This window comes from Rattus norvegicus, chromosome 3 (genome assembly GCF_021556685.1).
Source record: "Rattus norvegicus strain SHRSP/BbbUtx chromosome 3, alternate assembly SHRSP_T2T, whole genome shotgun sequence".
Taxonomy (NCBI): Eukaryota; Metazoa; Chordata; class Mammalia; order Rodentia; family Muridae; genus Rattus; species Rattus norvegicus.
The window spans coordinates 14,238,399-14,252,066 of record NC_141536.1 but is presented as its reverse complement, the minus strand read 5'-3'; the positions used below and the strand labels follow the sequence as shown (position 1 = coordinate 14,252,066).

The following is a 13,668-nucleotide window of genomic DNA, read 5'->3' as shown; positions in this document are numbered from 1 at the left end:
CCCTTATCTTGCAGCATGGCCTCCATCCAGGGTCTTCAGGCAGAAAAGGCCTTTCTCCCCCCGGCCCCCACCCCCACTTCCCAGAAGTCTGTGTACTTAGTTATGTATGGCCCACAGAAAAGCAGACCTGAGGGCTGCAGGCTTCCCCAGAGTGGGTGTGGCCTCACTGTATAGCCTCGAGGGGCAGAAAGTCCCCAACTCACTGTCCAGGCCTTAGGCAAGGCTTCTCTGGGTACTTTACAGGCCTCGACCACTGTGGCTTGAGGCAGGAAGTTACGTCATGGGCTTCTCTGGTACTTTCCACCCGGATGGTTCACAGGAGGTGCCTGTGTCAGTTTGGTTTTTGATTGTGGATTGCGCATTTGTTGCAAGGGTGCAAGGGACTATGGTGGGTTTTTATTGTTGTTTTGTGGCACGTGCACATGTGTGTGCGTGCGTGCGTGCGTGCGTGCGTGCGTGCGTGTATTCCCAAAAGAGTAGTCCAGTCAGATCACACAAACCAGAACCCAGGAGCTCAGGAAGCCGTGGTGGGATATGGCAGCCTGGGTTTGGGGAGTGGAATGTGTAGGAGTCAAATGGCTTCCAAGAGACATCTGATGGCTCAGTGAAAGCCCACTGCCTGCTGATGGCAAGTTAAAATCAGAAGTTCAGGCTAAGCTGAGAGAGAGAGATACCAAGTCCACAAAAGCAGGCAGGGGCAGGGTCCCCTCCAGGGCCCCTGGGCCCAGAGCCAACTGTCAGGAAGCCACTGCTGAGAATGGTTCCAGGAAGCAGGTGCACAGTGGCCCTCTGCTTGCCTGCTGCTGTGACAGCTGTCCCCCCACGGAGCCTCTGCCCTCTGCCCTGGTCTATCTCAGAAGAGCCAGAAACTAACTGTAGGATCAGCCATGAGGCCACAAAGGAAACACGGCTGGGTCCTGGTGGAGACTTGCTGGGGGCTACAGGGACTGTTCATCTCTCTTGCTTGCAGACAGTTCTAGACACTGGAGTGTTTTTTTTTATGGCTTTCTGTCTCCTGGCCATCTTCCGTGCCCCCTGGGTCCTCCACAAACACTGGCTCCCATCTGGTTGAGGTCCAGGTACTGGAAGTGGCAATAGGGCCACAGCATATCCACCACCCCTAAATTGCCACGTAGGAACTACGACCCACGTAAGAAAAAAAAAAAAAACCCAAAAATCAGGGTGAGTGTCTCCTAAGGAACCACAACTGAAGTTGACCACTGGCCTCTGTATACACACACGTACACACACACACACACACACACACACACACACCCCAGAACCTACTGAAGTGTTGTGTAAGCAGCTATATGAAAAATCCCACATCCCACAGTCATCCATGGTCCCAGGACCTTTCCTTTCCTGCCTGTGGATCACAAGAGCTTTCCTTCCCCTTTCTCAGAGGAAGAAATTGGCCCTGGGGAGTGGCCAAAGGCTTGCTGAAGTTCACTAGACTAAGAAATTTCAGAAGGCCACGTGGACCAGCCTTGCCTCCCTGTTGCTTTGCCAATCTCTCTACTGCCCCTCCCCTCAGCCTGTCGTGGAAGGCATGAAGCTTACTGTCCCACTCAGCAGCCCTTCTGTCCCCTGAGACAGAGTCTCACACTGTACCCCAGACTGGCCTTGAAATTACAGTGATCCCCCCCCCCCCCCGCCCTCAGTCCCAAGTGCTGAGGTGTTAGCGTGCACCACAAGGAGCAGGTGCGGGTGTGAATGAGCCCTGCTTCTGGGCCGTGTCCAGCGACATTTCTGACCACTCTGAGTCCTGCTGAGAGCCAGCCCATTTGCTGTCTGGGCACAGCCTCTCCCACTCCCCCAGACACGATGGCTGGGAATGCAGAGACAGGCTTATCTCCGCCCGGCCCTGGCTTTGCTTGGTATTTTATCAGGTGATATTTGTGGCGAAGGGTAGCTCTCTGGCGTGAGCATCTAGGTGCCCAGGACTATTCCTGGCTGCCACTTGTCTTGCTGAGTGAGGTCTAGCGAGCTGACCTTGCTAGTCTGGTCTCCTCAGGCAGGAGATGCACGTAGTTTGTCTGCCTTTCCCATCAGGCTGGGCCAGGCTTCGTGATAAACAGGGGCCTTGCTCAGAGCATCTGTCCTGAGAGCCAAAGATTTTATCTGGAGACCAGAGATGCTGTGTTTATCTGCATGAGGCTATTTCTGTGTACAGACAGGCAGGAAGCTAGGAGGAAGGAAAGCATCTTTCTGGGTACCATGGTGACATGGACTTACTGTACCTTTGAAGTCTTCTTATGCAAGTGTTTAGAGCTCTAAGCTTGGGTGTCCCTAGTTCTTTTAACCCAGATATAGTTCATCAACAAGATGTAGTAAGGAAATGGAGACCCCGCAAGGCATAATGGGATAGTGAATGGTACAACACTATTCTGGTTGTCAGAGTTGAGAAAGGGTTCCATTGGGGACCTAGTGTTTCTGAGCAATGAGGAATTCTGCAGTGGGGTGCAGCTTATCAGTCCGCCGCATGGTGCCTGAGCCTAGCAGCTTGCCAGATCAAGTGGTTAACCAGGACTTTGGATGTCGGTAAGTATGACACTACGGGATTTCCTGTAAACAACCTGCCACTTCCTGTGAAGGTGAGGCAGGCAGTTACCTGGGTTCTGTCATTACCCTTTGCAGCCCTGCCTGTCCTGAGTCCTTGCCCTGCGACTGTGAGGCAGAGCAGTGTGCCAACCTCCCCACGAGAGCTGGGGATCCCTCAGGAGCCGTGGTTGTCGGTAGACAAGATGGTCCCACGACCAGGGAACCCAGAAATGCCTAACTCTGTCGGTGAGCATCCCTCCCTGTCAGACAACCATGCTTCAATTACTGTATTTGCATGCCTTTTCCCACATATTCCAATTTTCTATTTTATGTGTGTTTTTGCACGCATGTCTGTGCACTCTGCGTGTTCCTAGTGCATATAGAGATCAAAAGAACCAGCTACATATGGTCGTAAGCCACCGTGTGGTGCTGGGAATCAAACCCTGATCATCTGCAAGAACGAGAGCTCTTTTTTTTTTTTTTTTTTTTCGGAGCTGGGGACCGAACCCAGGGCCTTGAGCTTCCTAGGCAAGCGCTCTACCACTGAGCTAAATCCCCAACCCCCAGTGTAGAACATCCTAGCAGGCACGTAGAAACCTGACATAGTGCGCACGCGCGTTCAGATGAGGAGCTGACTTAGCTGCTTTTCCTGTTACTGTGATCATATACCCCGCAAAGCCATTTAGGAAAAGGTTGATCGGGTCACAGCTCACAGTCCGTCACGGCAGGAAGGCATGGTGGCCGAGGGGGTAGCTGCTGACCGGGGTCCATCCGCAGCCAGGAAGCGGAGAGCCCGTGAATGTTGCTGTTCTGCTTGCTCTGATCCCCTTTTTTATGCGGCCCAGGATTGGAGCCTAGAGAAAGGTACCACTTGGTTTTAGGGTGATTTCCCAGCTTCCATTAACTTAATCAAGATAACCGGTCACAGACATGCCCTGAGGAGGATCTCCGGGATGACTCCAGACCCTGCCACATTGGTGTTCACTTTTCACCACCACGGGGACCACATAGAGTTTCCATACGTGTCCATGGCATGTTCCGCTCATGTGGAACACATACACACCCTCCAACATGGATCATTTGTTTCCGGTAGAAACATTCAAAATCCTTACTTCCAGCTCTTTGAAATATGTGCTCTGCCATTATACAAAGCTCTCACGTGTGCTGTAGCCCACCATGGCTATGGGACCATAATCTGGTGCCACTGACCCTCCACCCACTTGCCACTCCGCCAAGGTAGCCTTAATTATAGACATCCACGTAGAGGTGTGTGCCAGCATCTTTACCTAACTTAAATCATTTTAAAGTCAGGGTCTGGGGCTGGAGAGATGGCTCAGCGGTTAAGAGCACTGACTGCTCTTCCAGAGGTCCTGAGTTCAATTCCCAGCAACCACATGGTGGCTCACAACCATCTGTCATGGGATCTGATGCCCCTTCTGGTGTGTCTGAAAACAGCTACAGTGTAATCATATAAATAAAATAAATAAATCTTAAAAAAACAATTAAAGACAGGGTCTCGTTACATAGGCCTGGCTGGCCTTGAATTTACAGAGCTCAGCCTACCTCTGCCTCTACTGCACCTGATTTGAGCTTGGGCACTCCAGCCTTTCGGGCCTGTTTGTTGATATTGGCTCACTCGTGGTTTCCATCCTTTTAGATCTCTTTGTGTCTTAGATTTGGAGCTGTGGGAGCTGTGTCGGCATCTGGTTGGCTCTTGCTTTTGTAGACAATATGCAGTTTTTCTTTTCTTTTCTTTTTGTTTTAATTTTGCTTTGTTTTGTTTTGCTTATTTGGTTTTTTTTTTTTTTTTTTTTTTTTTTTTTCTGATGCAGGGTTTCTCTGTGAAGGCCAGGTTGGCCTAGAACTCAGGAAATCCACCTGCCTCTGCCTCCTGCGAGTTGGGATTAAAGGCCTGAGACACCACTGCTGAGCCACACTTTATTTTTCGTGAGTTGGGACCTCATATAGCCCAGGTTAGCCTCAAACTTGCTATGTAGTCGAGGATGACCGTGAAATTTCTCTTCCTACCTCCCAGGTGTTGGGAGTGCAGGCCCACACCACAAGGCTTCCTGCCCTCCCCTTTTTCAGGATTCCAGTTACACACCCCGCCCACAGGAAGTGGTCTTTCCATGTGGGCTTCACGTTGAGTTGTTTCTGTTGTTATCAAATAGACAACAGAGACAACAGAGCTGTGCCAAAGCAAGGTCTCTGTGAGGGGGCCATCTAGCCTGCTCTGCAGTTCAATGACTCAGCTCTCCTTACAATGACTCGACTGTAGCCACATGCCAAGTCCAGTATTAGCAATAGACCCGGGGTGGGGACTTGTCCCTGTTCTCAGGCTGACAGCAAGGTCTTCACGGTCCCCACTCTTTCCCTCTTGTTATTTCCTCCCAGGAAATTCTCATCTCAGAGATTGTAGCTTTCATCCCTAGAAGTTCAACTAGATGTTTTTGTAATTTCCATACCCTTGTGTAGTGTGTGCATGCATGCGTGTATGCACTGGTACGTGTGTGCATGTGTAGGTCAAGACAGCCTGTAGAGTAGATTCTCTCCTTATACCACGTAGGTCCTGGGGATTGAACTTAGGTCGTGAGGCTTGGCAGAAAGCACCCTTCTCTGCTCAGCCATCTTGCCAGTCCACCCTTCTTTGCTAAACCATCTTGCCAAATGAAATAGCATGTTCATTTCCCCTCTGGCTTCTGTTTTCCTGGAGAGAAATGAACAAATATCTATTCACCCCTGATAAGGGACAACAGGCTAGAAGAAACGATGCTGTTCATGTCCACCCTGATGACCCAATAAAATTATTGCATTCATTTGTAGGCGTGTGGACAGTTCCAAGATTTGCCACCGTAAAGTCACCCCCGAGCATGGGTAGGAGCTTGTGACAATGGCATCACTGGAGTTCCATGCTCAGCCAACTCTCCGCCTTGGGAGAGGGTCTGGTGACCCTGCCCTCTGCACTGCTGTTGCAGACCTGGCTGCCACCTGACACCTCTGCTGCGCTGACTGTGGGAGAGCTCTTCGGGGGGGCCCTTACGGCCATGCTGGGCCTGCAGGGAAATCTTGACTGTACCTTTTCTGTGAATGCAGTTTTAGCTGTTATCAGTGCTCTTTCTGTTTTTCTCCTTTAGAGAATGCGTTTCTCTGCTGCTCTGCATGCTGGATGATTTCTGGTCAGATGCTAGATGCCGTGAATTTACCGTGTTATATAATGGTCCTTTTGTGTTCCCAAAATGGCCTTGAGTTCTGCACTCTTCCCATTTGCTTCATTTTCTAGTTTCTTTTCCTTTCTTTTTTTTGGGGGGAGGGGAGGGTCTCCCATTGCTCAGGCTGGCCTTGAATTCTCTGTACGACTGAGGATGATCTTAGCTGTGTCTATCTCGGGACGCTGGGATCACAGGCGTGCGTTCATGCCTGGTTTATGTCCTGCAGGGACTGAACTCAGATCTTTGTGCTCTAGGCTAACACTCCACCATGCCACACCCACAAGCTCAGCTCTGGGCTCTCGTGTGGAGATAGTCTGATTCATTTGTATCTTGCTTTTAAGCTCCTTTGTGGTTGAGTGGCATTCTGGGTAAGACTAGCAGACCCAAGTGAGCTCAGTGCTTGAGGAGTGTGCGGTTCTGACACTCTGGTTGGCTGCAGCATAGCTCTTACTCTAGATCTCTGCGGATGGCCTCTAAGTCACCTCTTCTCTCTCACCTGTACACGCTGGTCAGCCTTTCTCGGACAGTTGTGGGGGCTCTTCAGCTATCCAGTGTTCTGTGTGACTCTGTCTTCTCCAGGACTCTGCTGCTGAACCAGTCAGCCTGCTGGCCTCCATCTAACCCCTCCCTGCACTGTGGTCTGGAACTCTCTCCAGAGCTGTAACCTCAGCAACTGCAGGTCTCCCCTCTTTTCCCTTGTGGGGTCACCCTCCTTTTCTTCGATGGTAGACTTCAGTTTTCTCACACAAAAGGGCAGACCAGCCCTCTTGTTTATGTAGATGGCAAAGGGAGACTGCTACTTGGCTCAGCCAGCAGAAGTTTATGGACCATTTACTTTCCTGTGTTTTCCAGAGGAAAGGCAAATGAGGAAGAACCACAACGCACGCACGCCTTTAATCCCAGCACTCAGGAGGCAATGGCAGGCAGAGCTCTGAGTTTGAGGCCTGTGGTTTCACATCCTCAGCTCCCTCAGGGCGTCCAGATGCCGCTCCACACCCACCCGTCTGGAAGCAGGAGTTAGAAATGGGCAGGATCCCGGGTCTGACTGAGAGTGGATGCCTCGGGGGTAGGGAGAGAGACACAAGGCCTTCTCTGGGGACCTCAGTGTTACTGCTCTCTTAGGTAAAAAGACCCACAGATCTTCAGTGAAACAGCACCCAGGGACGATCTTATCTTGTGCAAATTTCTTTATTTGGGGTGGGTTTGTATGCATTCACTTTACTGAGGGTGAAGCGAGGGTTATATAGTTTTGGGGAAGGGGATGTGGGCAAAGGTTATTAGAGAAGGCTTAAGGCTGCTGAGATCCCTCATTAGCATGGGGAGGATTCCAAGGATCTCAGGTGCAGCACCACCTGACATTCCTCAGGTGGAGTCCAGGATCCCCCTCCCCACCACAAAAAAGAAGCCCCATTGACAAAAGGAGTTCATTGTTTTTGCACTGAGCTCAGGGCTGTCTGGTAATATCCAGCCAGCCTGGTCTTCAGAGAGAGTTCCAGGATAGCCAGAGCTACACAAGAAAAAAAATCCTGTCTCAAAACAAAGTCATCCCAGAACTTGAAAGGTTGAGGGTCTGGAGGTCAAAGACCAGACACATAGTAAGAGAGACTTTCCAAAAACTTAAAAAAAAAAAAAAAAAATATATATATATATATATATATATATATATATATATATATATATTTGTCTTAAAGAACCAAATAACCAGAGCCTGGAAGGGAAGAGAAAAAGAATAAAAGCCTGGTGATTGTAGTACTGGCCTAAGAATGCAATGGCACACTACAGAGTCACCAACCTCATGGCCCAGCACAACACACTTGCAGGGCCCTGAGGACATGGGCTGGGGCCATGTTGACGTCTGCTGCCAACATTTGACAGACCCAGACTGTGGAACCCCAGCTTTCTCTAGATGCCATCTTGCCCTAGAATGTTGCCAGAAGCTGCAATGACAACCTGGTGCTGCCACAGGGACCTCCCCACTGTCCTGTGAGCACCTGCCATGTCTGAACATTCCCGCCTTGTGAGGGACCTGTGTGGAGCTTTGCAGAGCTGCAGGGCCTGGCTTCAGATTGGGAGGGTCACCCGTAGCATGTGGCCCTGTGAGATCTTGGTCCACAGAGGAGTGGTTCTGCTTGGGATGACCTAGGGTCACTGTCTGTAAAGATAAGACAGACAGACAGACAGACAGCACTTGGCTTGAATGCCTCAGAGTAGTTAATTCTGTTTCAGAGTAGCCCAACGTGAGAAGAGGACCCTCAGTGAGTGGTTAACATGTTGTGCAGGGCCTAAACCCCCGTGGGAAGAGAACCAGGGCTTCCCACAGCTCAGGGATTTAGTTTGATGAGTAGAGGCGCTGGCTCTAGGCAGCCAGCCTGGGGTCTGTGGGCGTGCAAACACTAGCTGCGCTGTGGATCCTTCTTTCCCAGGTCTCCACAACATTATCACGGTAGCGCCACCTCCCTGTCCTGCGGAAGGATGGAACAATCAAGATCTCAAGATGTGGGGGCTGGAGAGATGGCTCAGTGGTCAAGAGCACTGACTGCTCTCCCAGAGGTCCTGAGTTCAAATCCCAGCAACCACATGGTGGCTCACAACCATCTGTAATGGGATTCATGCCCTCTTCTGGTGCACCTGAAGACAGTGACAGTGTGCTCACATACATAAAATAAATGAATAAATTAAAAAAAAAATCTCAAAATGTGAGACTTGCTGGTGACAGCCATGATACGCCATTGGCTCAAGAAGCCCTCACACCACCAGCCTTGTCTGCTCCTCTTCCCTGCAGGCCTGGCTAGCTGCAGCTCTAATGACACTGGGAAGTAGAGGGGCTCTGGATCCTGTCCTAGGGGGCTAGCCTTGAATCCTCCTAGACTATAAAGAGCTGAGGGCAGATAAGGATGAAGGCATCCTTTAGTTCAAGGGACAGTCAACCTCATTTTTGAGGAAAACTGATCAGATCTGGGATGAGGAAAATGTTGTCAGCTGTTTGTCCATGGCAGGGGTAGGAGTGGGTTGTCTGTCTTGGGCTTCTCTAGGGAAGAAATCAACATGGGTGCTCCACCCAGCTCACACCTTCCTAAAGGTGGAAACCCAGAAGAGCAGAATGGCATTGGATGTCTAAGGGTTACTGAACTACCTTAAGACCATCCCACCGAAACCAGGCACCTACGGAGGCTTTTTAGTTGGTCCTAGCTTTTTGCTTCATTCAGCACTGCCAGGGACTGGGGACAGATAAAGACAGTATGTGTCTACCCTCATGGGCTGACCACTGGGGGCGGGCCCTCAAGGAGAGAGTAGGTGAGTAAACCAGACAGACAGAAGGTGGCCCGAGAGGCTTTTGGGAGAGGCTTTATACTCCTACACTGAGACCTTTGGGGGATGTGGACACAGGAGAATTTTGAGGACCAAGTGGGCCTGAGACAGGAGGGGAGCAGACACTGTAGAGCATCCTTTGAACCACCAGGGAGTGAGGCAAGAGGGACAGAGGAAAGGAGAAAGCCAGACCACAGGGCCTGGAAAGGGGCATGGTCATCCACATGGAAGGCTAACACATGAAGAGGCCAGGATGCAGGCCACGTCTGTGCTCTGGGGGCAGCCGTGCTAGCAAGGTGGCTCAGGGCAGGAACAGGGCTGAGATTCTCTGATGCTGCCAACCCTAGACCCCCACACAATGCGGAGCGTCTCCAGCGGGGCGTTGGCGTGGCCTCTATTTATAAGTGGAAAGGGACGGAGCAGCAACTGCAGGCCTAACTGGTCTGCGGAATGACCTCTTTTAGTCCAGACACAGCAGAGGAAGGGTGGACCTGACAGCTGAGGCTGTGGGGCTGCTGCCATCCGGGGCTTATACAAAGCAAGTAATGTCCACTTGAGCTCAAGAGGCCTGGGTTGGGGACAATGTGGGCTTGACAAGTTTGCCAGGTGGCCCTGTCTTTATGATTCCATTTTAGCGACTTGCTTCTTTCTCTGGGTGCATTATCTTTGAGGGCCTGTCATGCTCTGCCCCTTGGGCTGTGGAGTCCTGGGCTACCAAAGCCTCTGCAGAGACCCATCTGTCACCTTTCAGGTTCACAGCAGGGCACTGCTCTGGACTGGTTCTTCTGGAGGGAAGAACCGTGGTTTGGGGTTTGACATACTGGAAAGACGTTTTGTAATGCTTTAATGTCATGGTGCAGCCAGTGTGAGTCTGTGGTCCTACTGGCCTGTGTCCCTGTGTCACTGCTTGGTCCAGTGTGCCTCTCTGTCTCAGCCTTAGCCTCAGACAGGAAGTTCAAGCCTCCATCCTCACTCAGGAGGACATGAACATGAGGGATGGACACTCACCTGGTATGTTCAGTGACTTCTTGTCATCTCAAGAGGAATTGCCCCTGCTGGGTTGCTAACCAGCCATCATCAGAGCCAAGACAAGACCTAGAACTAGGTGTAGGGTCCATCGGGACTGTCACTCATTCTCTGTGCCACAGAGACTTGACTGCATGCTTCACTAATTAGGGGCTCTGCCTCTTATGAAAGGCTGGGGCCTTCAGAGCCTCAGTATGGGGTCCTTTTGGTCCTTTGGGAATTGAAGAGCCAGTCACACTTGCAGCCCCTCTGCCTGGAAGTGGGTCTGTGTCTCCATGTGCTTATAACTTTGCAGAGCAGGGTCTCTTCAGACCAAGGGATCTCCAGTTGTGACAGGGAAAGCTCACAGGAGGTCCGTGTAACTCGTTAACTAGTTCTGTTCCGCCTTGGCATGCCATCCTGTCTGCCCCCAGCCACCAAGGCTTTCATCTGCCCTGTATTCCCTTACAGGCTCCTTTCTATACATAGAAAGCAGTTCAGCCTAAACCCTTGACCTCACATTCTCCACATTAATCCTCCATTGAGACAGCATTTGACATCTCTCATAAGGCCGTATCAGCTGTGCTCGGCCAGATAACACCCCAGCACTCACTGCTGTGCTGAGTGAGGAACAGGAGGGATGGCTGCTGGCGGCTGACCCTCCTCTACCTCCTTTTTTAGGGTGGGTTACATTGGTAGGTGACCAGGTCGAGTCAGTAGCTCAATGCATGTCCCATCAGGTCCAGGATGCTGGGCTGGGAATACATAGTGCTACTAGCTTGGTCCAGGAGACATGGTAGGGGTCACACCCCAGTCATTGGCCTCAGTTGCCTCCCAGGCCCCAGAGGGAGCTGTGCTTCATGGAGCTTGAGGAGGGAGAAAACTGGATTTTCTAAGCTGTCATGGTCTGTTTTGCTTGAGGTAAAATGAAGTTAGTGCTTCATGTGGTCAGTCACACAGTGTGGTTGAGGTCAGCGTTTGGTCTCTCTGAGGCAGACTCACATAAACCCAGCAGATCCTTCCCTATGCATGTGTCAATGGCTGAGACTGTCCCAGTGTTTGCCGGCAGCCTCCACAGAAGTTTCTAGGCCAGGACTCCAGCACTGCAGGGAGGGTGTGGACCACACAGACCAACTCAGCACTGAGAGCCTCAGCACTCTGGCTAGAATTCATCAGCCTCTGGAGTGGAGGGTAGGATGCCGCCCAGAAGGTGACTGGGCCTGAGCAGTAAGAGGGACCTGAGAGCACTTGCACAGGGATGGAACTCAGTGGTGGTGACTGTCATTCCTGTGGACAGGACCAATGACACCGAGAATGCTCCCATAGATTCTCAGTTTAGGGGGCAAGTGTGGTGGACCTCTGTCCCTTGGTCAGCAGCACTCCTGGCCCCCCAATAAGCACACAGGGGCAGTAGGCTTGTGCTTAGAACTGTTCCAAGTTGAGGCTCTGACGGGGCAGAGTCCCTGTGGATCCTCCAGCCTGCCTTCAGCATTTGGGGCGTCAGGCCAGATGTGGTTGGCCGGCCTGACAAGCTCGTCAACGATAACCGTGGAGTCCCCATATCCTCACTCCCTTGGTCATAGTTACTGTGTTTGGTGAGTTCTTGTCATTCTAGAATTGTCAATAAGAGATGTGAGTTTAAAATTAAGCTTCCTCTGGGCACCTACTTTAAAAATATATATAATCTGACCACACAGTTGGGTGTCACCTCCCCTCACCTCTGTGGCTTGCTGAAGCCAACTGACAGCGGGGAGGTACCCCATCCTGCCTGAAGCAGCCCACTTCCGCCTGTCCTCTGTCAAGTGTAACAACTCAATGCTCCAGCAGGATCATGGCTCCCTTGGAAATTACCCCTCAACGGATTGATTTTCTCTCAGTTCACTAACTCTTTGATTTTCAATCTTAATCTTGGCACAGGATCTCAGTGTGGCTCTACACTCTACCCAGGTCCACAGGCCTCACCCACCAACTTTCCCCATCCAACCCAGGAAGCCCGGGGTGGTTCCGCACACCTTTCGTGCTTGCACGTGGGAGTCAGAAGGGTAGCTCACTGGGTTTGAAGCCCGCCAGGCTACACAGTGAGACCCTGCTGTGAAAAGAAAAAGGCTGGAGTCTCCACGGTGTAGACACCCCGCTCTGCAAAGCTATAAGCACATGGAGACACAGACCCACTTCCAGGCAGAGGGGCTGCAAGTGTGACTGGCTCTTCAATTCCCAAAGGACCAAAAGGACCCCATACTGAGACTCTGAAGGCCCCAGCCTCTCATAAGAGGCAGAGCCCCTAGTTAGTGAGGCATGCAGACAAGTCTCTGTGGCACAGAGAATGAATGAGTGACAGTCCCGATGGACCCTACACCTAATTCTAGGTCTTGTCTTGGCTCTGATGATGGCTGGTTAGCAACCCAGCAGGGGCAATTCCTCTTGAGATGACAAGAAGTCACTGAACATACCAGGTGAATGTCCATCCCTCATGTTCATGTCCTCCTGAGTGAGGATGAAGGCTTGAACTTCCTGTCTGAGGCTAAGGCTGAGACAGAGAGGCACACTGGACCAAGCAGTGACACAGGGGACACAGGCCAGTAGGACCACAGACTCACACTGGCTGCACCATGACATTAAAGTACAAAACAGCATCTTAACAAGGTGGTGGTGGCCACGCCTTTAATCCCAGCACTCAGGATAGGGGTAGGGAGTTCTCTGAGTTCAAGGCCAGCCTGGTCTACAGAGCAAGTTCCAGAACAGCCACAGCTACACAGAGAAACCCCTTCTCTTTTTTTCTTTTTCTTTTTTCTTTTTTTTTCCCCGGAGCTGGGACCAAACCCAGGGCCTTGCGCTCGCTAGGCAAGCGCTCTACTGCTGAGCTAAATCCCCAACCCCGAGAAACCCCTTCTCAAAAACAAAATCAACCCCTGACCAACAAACCAAACCAAACCCTTTCCAGTAGGTGAAACCCCAACCACGGTTCTTCCCTCTGCCCTTGACCCAGTCCAGAGCAGTGCCCTGCTGTGAACCTGAGAGGTGACAGATGGGTCTCTGCAGAGGCTTTGGTAGCCCACGGCTCCACAGCCCATGGAGCAGAGCATGCCAGGCCCTCAAAGATAATGCACCCAGAGAAAGAAGTAAGTCGCTAAAATGGACTCGCACACTGTCCAAGCCTGCAGTAATCCGCTGGTGATGTCCTCACGAGCCATGGGTTCCAAACAGTGAACGCTGTGGTGTTTGCAGGTCTCTGCAAATGCTGGGTATGGAGATGGTCAGCAGATGGCCTCTCCACTCACAAGAGCCTGGCAGCAAACACAGCAAGCAGAGCAGAGACAGGGCAGCCGATGACAGGCGGCTCAGTGGCTGCCTCTCTGGTCTGTTGGCCATACCTGTGAAGGAAGGCACACTTCCCAAGTGCACTGAGGCCCTCACAGCAGCCTGCCATAGAAGCAAAAGAACATGGGGCAGAGACATTAAGGTGGGGTCTCTGAAAGGTGTCTGCCACATGCCTCTTTCCCATGGAGAGAGCTCTACTCAGAATGCCACTGGGCAGAGGCCCCTGGCTTGGCTTCCCCAAGCCATAGGAACTTCTCTGGCTGTGACCTGAATAAAACCACAGATG

At 51.5% G+C, this 13,668-nt stretch overlaps 1 long non-coding RNA gene across 2 annotated transcripts; it reads left to right on the top strand.

Annotated features, from left to right (window-relative positions):
- Window positions 1-1,970: 1,970 nt before the first annotated feature.
- Window positions 1,971-7,361, top strand: LOC147995418 (uncharacterized). Of its 2 annotated transcripts, none has more exons than XR_015684243.1 (3): window positions 1,971-2,541; window positions 2,638-2,787; window positions 5,365-7,361. It is a non-coding gene; the product is annotated as an uncharacterized LOC147995418 (long non-coding RNA). The 2 variants fall into 2 exon arrangements; XR_015684242.1 differs by lacking the exon at window positions 5,365-7,361 and adding an exon at window positions 4,374-5,361 and having other exon boundaries at window positions 2,013-2,541.
- The last annotated feature ends 6,307 nt before the right edge of the window (window positions 7,362-13,668 follow it).